Raw genomic sequence first — 5778 nt, 5'->3', positions numbered from 1 at the left:
TGCTCTTCCTATAATGAATATGGACCTGAGTGTTTGTCTTCAAAGTGTTGAGTTTTCCAGCTAATGTTGCACCATGCAAGGAATATAGGATGGGAACACAATTCCCATCTTACTCAACACAATCTTGCTCAAGTTGTCCAAGAACCGATCTTGATCTTGCAGGTTTAGGGCCAAATTCTGCTAAATGGCACCTAAAATAGCAAGTTATCCCACTTTTCCACTACTCACTCCTTTTGAGGAGATCTGTCAGCTCCCTCTGTCCCCTCTTGGGGGGAGTGTTGCTGCAAGCCCTCCCTTCTTTTCTTTCTCCCATATCTGATCCTATATAATTCTGATCTCCTGCATGTCTCTAAGGCTATCACAGTACTGTTCAAGTCAGCTTAGTCATAAGCAGTCCTTAATCACAAAAAATCTTTTCAGCATTAATATAATAGAAAAATTCAAACAATGCTTCTTGCTGTTACGGTTATTTGCACCAGTGCAAGACCAGGAGACAAAACTGCTGTGTCAGCATGGGAATAAATAACCCCCTGGGGCTGGAGGTGAGCAAAACTGAACCTCAGGCCTCTGTATTCTCTGCTCCTGGTTTCAGATACTCCTGGGAGGTAAATCTGAGGAAAGAAGCTCAACGCTAGTAAATATGTTTGACCTATGCCCTGGCTGTGGGTAATTTACAACACACTTGAAAATCTGATCTGGGTTATGTCCAATTCACAGAAGTTTATTTCCAAGGCAGTTATTTATAGACTACCTTCCTGGCTCTTGGGTTCCATGGGGAGGTGTCTGAACATCAGTTCTCTGAGCAATCCCCATAAAATTAAAATTTTCAATTTTAATGGTGAATAAACAGTTTAGGGGAAATGAAATATTATCCAACAAATCCTTCCTTTCACTTAAAACTCTGAGACTTTAAATATTTATTAGCAGTGTCTCGACTCTGCAGTGATGTTAAAAGGCTCAGCCCCGTTCTAAGGAGGGAAACAATCCATTCGATTAAAAACAAAGAGAAAATGCCACTTCAGATTACAGTGTTTGGAAAAATGATTGGCACTTTTGTCTTCTATGTAGTACAGTTAGAATGGAGTTTGAGGTTTTTTTCTTCCTCGAACCTCCTTTGCCCTACAAATTTTTGTGGTTCTTTCTCATGGCTTGATCCTGTAGGAGCAATGCTGGTATTTCTCTGGGCAGATCCACCAAGTTGCTCCCCAAATTGAGTTCTTCATGTACTTCATGGTCTTCATTTCAGATGGGGGGCCCTTGGAGGCTTATTGTTCTATTTTAAATTCTGTTTTTCCCTTGCCTTAGCTATGTAGGAAACAACTTGTTGTAATCTCAGAGGACAATAACTTGAGAGGTTTGGGAAATCTGGAGAAACTTTATCTCGCCATGCACTGATTGAACTACCTGTACTTTTTCTTAAAAAAAAAAGAGAACAAAAAAGAGCTTAAAAACTTAAAAATAGTTCTCTACACAGTAGTGAGCAGAAGAAAGATGCGATTAATGAACAGGATTTCAAATTTCATTTTCATCAAATTGTCAGCTGCAAAAGAACCCCCCTGAATTGGTAATGCAAATGGAGCTGCCATTGCTTTGCCTGGGGAGGTGGCTGATAGCTTCTGGGAAGAGGGGAATGGTGAAAACCTTCATTTAAAATGTGACTTCCCAAAGAAAATTATCTCGTGGTAGAAAATGGTCTTATTTGTAAGTTTCTGAGAAGTTCTGTTCTGTGAAAGTTGTGGGGTTAACCACGACTAGAAGGACCATGGCAGGTTGTTTTAGCAGTGAATGTTTAAGAAGTTATTCTTATGGGAAAGTCCTGCATTTTTGTGTGTGTGCCTGCACCCCATCAATACATACAAAATTCAGAGGAAATAAGGGCTTCACAGAGATCATCTGTACCAATGTACAGGGAGAGGAAACCTCTTCAACGAGAATCCACAGTGAAGAGGCAGGGGAGATGGAGGCACTGGAATGACAGTGCAATGAAATAGTTTCAGAGCCAGGACAGAGAGCCCTGGTTTTGTAGGGAGCTGATTCAGCTCCCTGACCCCTCTCTCAGGCTAACTCCCTTGTGATAAGACCAGCAGTGGTTTTGGAGGGTCTGTACAGGACACAGTGTGTTCCTGTCATGCATTAAAGCTCCCCTATACTGAATTGTCAGTGAAATTCTCTGGGAGATGGAGCAATAAAAAGCTTGATAAAGGAAATATTATCCATTAAATGAGATAGGTCTTTCTCACAAGTGTGGAATTTATTTGCTTATCTATGAAAAATCTGGGTAATGCACCTTGTCTTCAGCTGAGCCACTTAGCTTGTTTGCACAGTGTATGTTCAACCCTCCCTCTTAAGTCTGTAAGTTCAGCCTGTGAAGACACTCCCTCTGTCTTGCCATCTAAATGGCCTGGTCTCCTTCTCTCTGGTGCTAGAAGACACTAGATTCTTGGTAACTGAGCCCTCTGCTAAAAGGGCTGCTGCAGTCAGACTTCATGGTAAAAGATAAGGTGGCATCAAAATTGTTGATAGTGAAATAAAGGAAAACAAATTGCTGTGCCTGAAATCAAATGAGTTTTAATTAATGCCTCTAATCTGTCTGTTGAAAGTTCTAAATGCCATTTGTGCCTTCACTGTTGCTCTAAACAGTGACAAACTCATCAGAAACAAACAAATTGCAATGTGTGCCACTAAAGCTAAAACATACCAGAAGTGAAGTAAGTAATTTGGGAAAGAAGTACATTGTAGGGAAATCTGCTGTAGCCCTGAGGTTCATGCACTGCATCCCACCTCTGCAGGCTTTAAATACCAGTTACCCACACAGAAGTGGGATTTCTACTTGCTCCCAACTAGACAGTGTGAGAACTCCTGCAGTCACCATCCCCACATTCCCAGGCCTGTCTCCCAGGAGTAGACCTCTCCCTGTGTGCTCCAGCATGGAAAGATCTGGTTGTGGATTTCTTTTGCATGTTGCTTCCTTTAAAACCACCACCACCGAGCAGTGATCCTGCCTGGGGGTGAGGGAAGCTTTCTCTTTATCAAGAGAAGGAATTTAAGCCATCCGGAAGGTAATTTATTCAGAGTTAAATCTGAGTAGCACCTTTTTTCCAGCACAGGTTCTGTAGAAGCCTAAGCAAGCTGAGCTGGCACAGATCTTTATTTTTCTTGTCCATATCAGTTTTTCCCTCCGATTCTCTCTTAAAATCTACAAAACACATAACTGCTGAAAAGAGCAAATTTACTTTTTTCCAGTGTGTGCATAGCTTGCAGGTTGGAGATACCCTACAAGACTGAGACAAGATCTCGCTGGGTATTTTGTTGTTGTTTTGTGGGGTTTTTTTAAATTTGAATTTTATATCCTGCAGGAGGAAGGGAACAGTTATTTAAGAGCAGATAAAGCAGTAATAAATAAATATGGGCTAGAATTTAGAGGCAAGTTCTCACTTGAGAGTAAAAGAAGAGTTTAGGAACTGCCCAGTGGCAGTGGGAATGGGGGAGCAGATGGAGGAAAAGTGGTTTAAAAAGGCACTTAAAAGCAAAACATGATAAAAGCAACTGGATGGGACAGTAGACAACCTGGGACTGGGCTGGGAGGGGGCAAAGCTGTGTCTGTGATCACAAAGTGCAAGGTTTATCTAGGCAACTGCTCTGTGGTCATTAAGGGAAGTGCTTCTTGTGTGGAAAGACCCATTGCCAGTTGTAGAGATGGTCCAAGTCCCTGAAAGTGGCATGTAAAATGAAGTAGAGAATGGGAACACATCTCTGATTTTGCAGTCAGCCCCAGAGCACCTCAGTCTTTTACTTTTGATCTTTTGAGGAGCGGATTGCACGTCTTTGAGGCCTTTGGTCCTTGGCTGGAGAAATGGAAGCTCAATGAGCTGAGCTGATTGCTGATTCACCTCTAGGAGTAGAAACAGCAGCACATTCTGATAAAAGATTTATTCTAGCAGGAGTTTTCCTTGAGCACGTTCTCAACCACCTGATGATATGTAAATGTTCAGTAGAATCTGACCTACATGATTAACATTAATTATATCTCATTGTTGATTAATTATTTCTTATAAAAGGAAACTTTGAACTAAAACAAGCTTTTCTGAAAAATAAGCCTGTGCAGCACCATAAGGAGACATAGTTTCTCTCCATTGTTTTTACCATCCTGCAAATTTGATTCATCGTCATTCTACTGATGCTTGAATGTGTGAATAATCTGACAGGAGCCTCAAACGTTTCTCTCTTTTACATTACATAGAATATGGCAGATCTCTGTAATCTTCTATAGCCTCTGTGGTATATTTAACAGCAGAAAACAACCAGTGTTTTGAAATAAAAATGAATTTGGGTTTGCATTAAGATGCAGAGGGAAGGAGTTATTTTTGTTGCTGTTTTCTTTTTCTGTCCTTTTTTTTTTTTTTACCTGCTCCATATAGAGATTCTTTTAAGTCTTTGGTGTTTATGCTTCAAGCTAATGCAAATACAACAGTGACTAAACCTGTTGGATTTTGAATGTATGCAGAGCATCACAAATTTTATGGATTGTTGATGTTATCTGAAAGAAATCTCAAAGAATTAGACTGAATAGTGAATTATAGGAGGAAAACTTTCCTTCATTCCTACTTGGGTTAAGGAATCTGTTTGAGAATAGAAAATATTCTATTATCTATTTAAAGGAGATCAATGTAGTATATTTGGGGTGAATTTACAAGTTTAGTTGACGAAAATATGTGGGTTGATACAATAGATTATACACAGACTTCTGCAAGACATATAATTTGGTACCTCAGAGCTCTTCATATTAAGTAACTAGAGAGTGTAAAAATGAACATTTTGTGGTTTAGATGGATTAAAACCTGTCTAACTAATGGTTCTCTGAATGATCACTGTCAGCTGCTGGCGCTGTAGATGCTCTCCAGAGCTCAGGGTTTTTTTCCCTTACTTATCAGCTGACTGGAAGTGGAACTGGCAAGGAGATTCCAGCTCACAAATCAGGACAGCACCATAGGGAGAGATGGCAAAGGATGGTCAGTAGAAAAAAATTACTGAATATGAGTTCACCTATAGCCAAAATGTTAGTGTGGTCCTTGAGGACACACAGTCTGGGAAGGGGACATTCCCTCTGTGCTAATACAATTGCTATGTGAAGAGTCTGTCTAGGTCAGCAGTTACAGAAAGGGTTGGGGTTAGTCAGGGTCCCCTGTAAGAAGGTTTTCCAAAATAATGGCAGGATTCATTATCATGCCAAGTTGTGAGAAACCTGAGCAATTTGCTTTGCTATTAAAATAACAGTTTTGTGTTAACCAAGGGGAGTCTCAACTCTCCACATTTGGAACGAAAGGTTGTAAGGGGAGCCCTTTCAATATAGCAGATAAAGCTCTAATGACATCCTGGAAGTTGAAAGCAAGCATCTTCACACTGGAAATATGAGTGAATGGTCACTGGCACAATAACAGAGGTCATGGTCAAGTATCATTGCTGCAGAATTCTAGATGCATTTAGCATTGATGTGGAATTAAAAAATGGTGTATTGGGATGACCTGTGGCTCCTGCCGTGCAGTTTAGGCTGGAGGTTCAAAGCAATCCTTTCAAAGCAATTATTTTACCCTGTACCAGGGGAAGAATCCTCAAAACCCTCTGAATTAGTCACAGAGGTTTGCCCACTTCTGTCTGAACACCTGAAATCTGGCAGTCTGTGGAAACTGTGTGTCTTCAGCAGCATCATGGAGACAGAAACCCATTCTGCCACGTGGGTCCCTGTGAAAGGCAATGAGCATCCTCAGGAATCTGACGAAT

The sequence above is a fragment of the Manacus vitellinus genome, unplaced genomic scaffold (genome assembly GCF_001715985.3).
Source record: "Manacus vitellinus isolate BGI_N305 unplaced genomic scaffold, ASM171598v3 scaffold_19_pilon, whole genome shotgun sequence".
Lineage (NCBI taxonomy): Eukaryota > Metazoa > Chordata > Aves > Passeriformes > Pipridae > Manacus > Manacus vitellinus.
The sequence above is the reverse complement of the archived record's forward strand: the minus strand, read 5'-3'. Positions refer to the sequence as shown.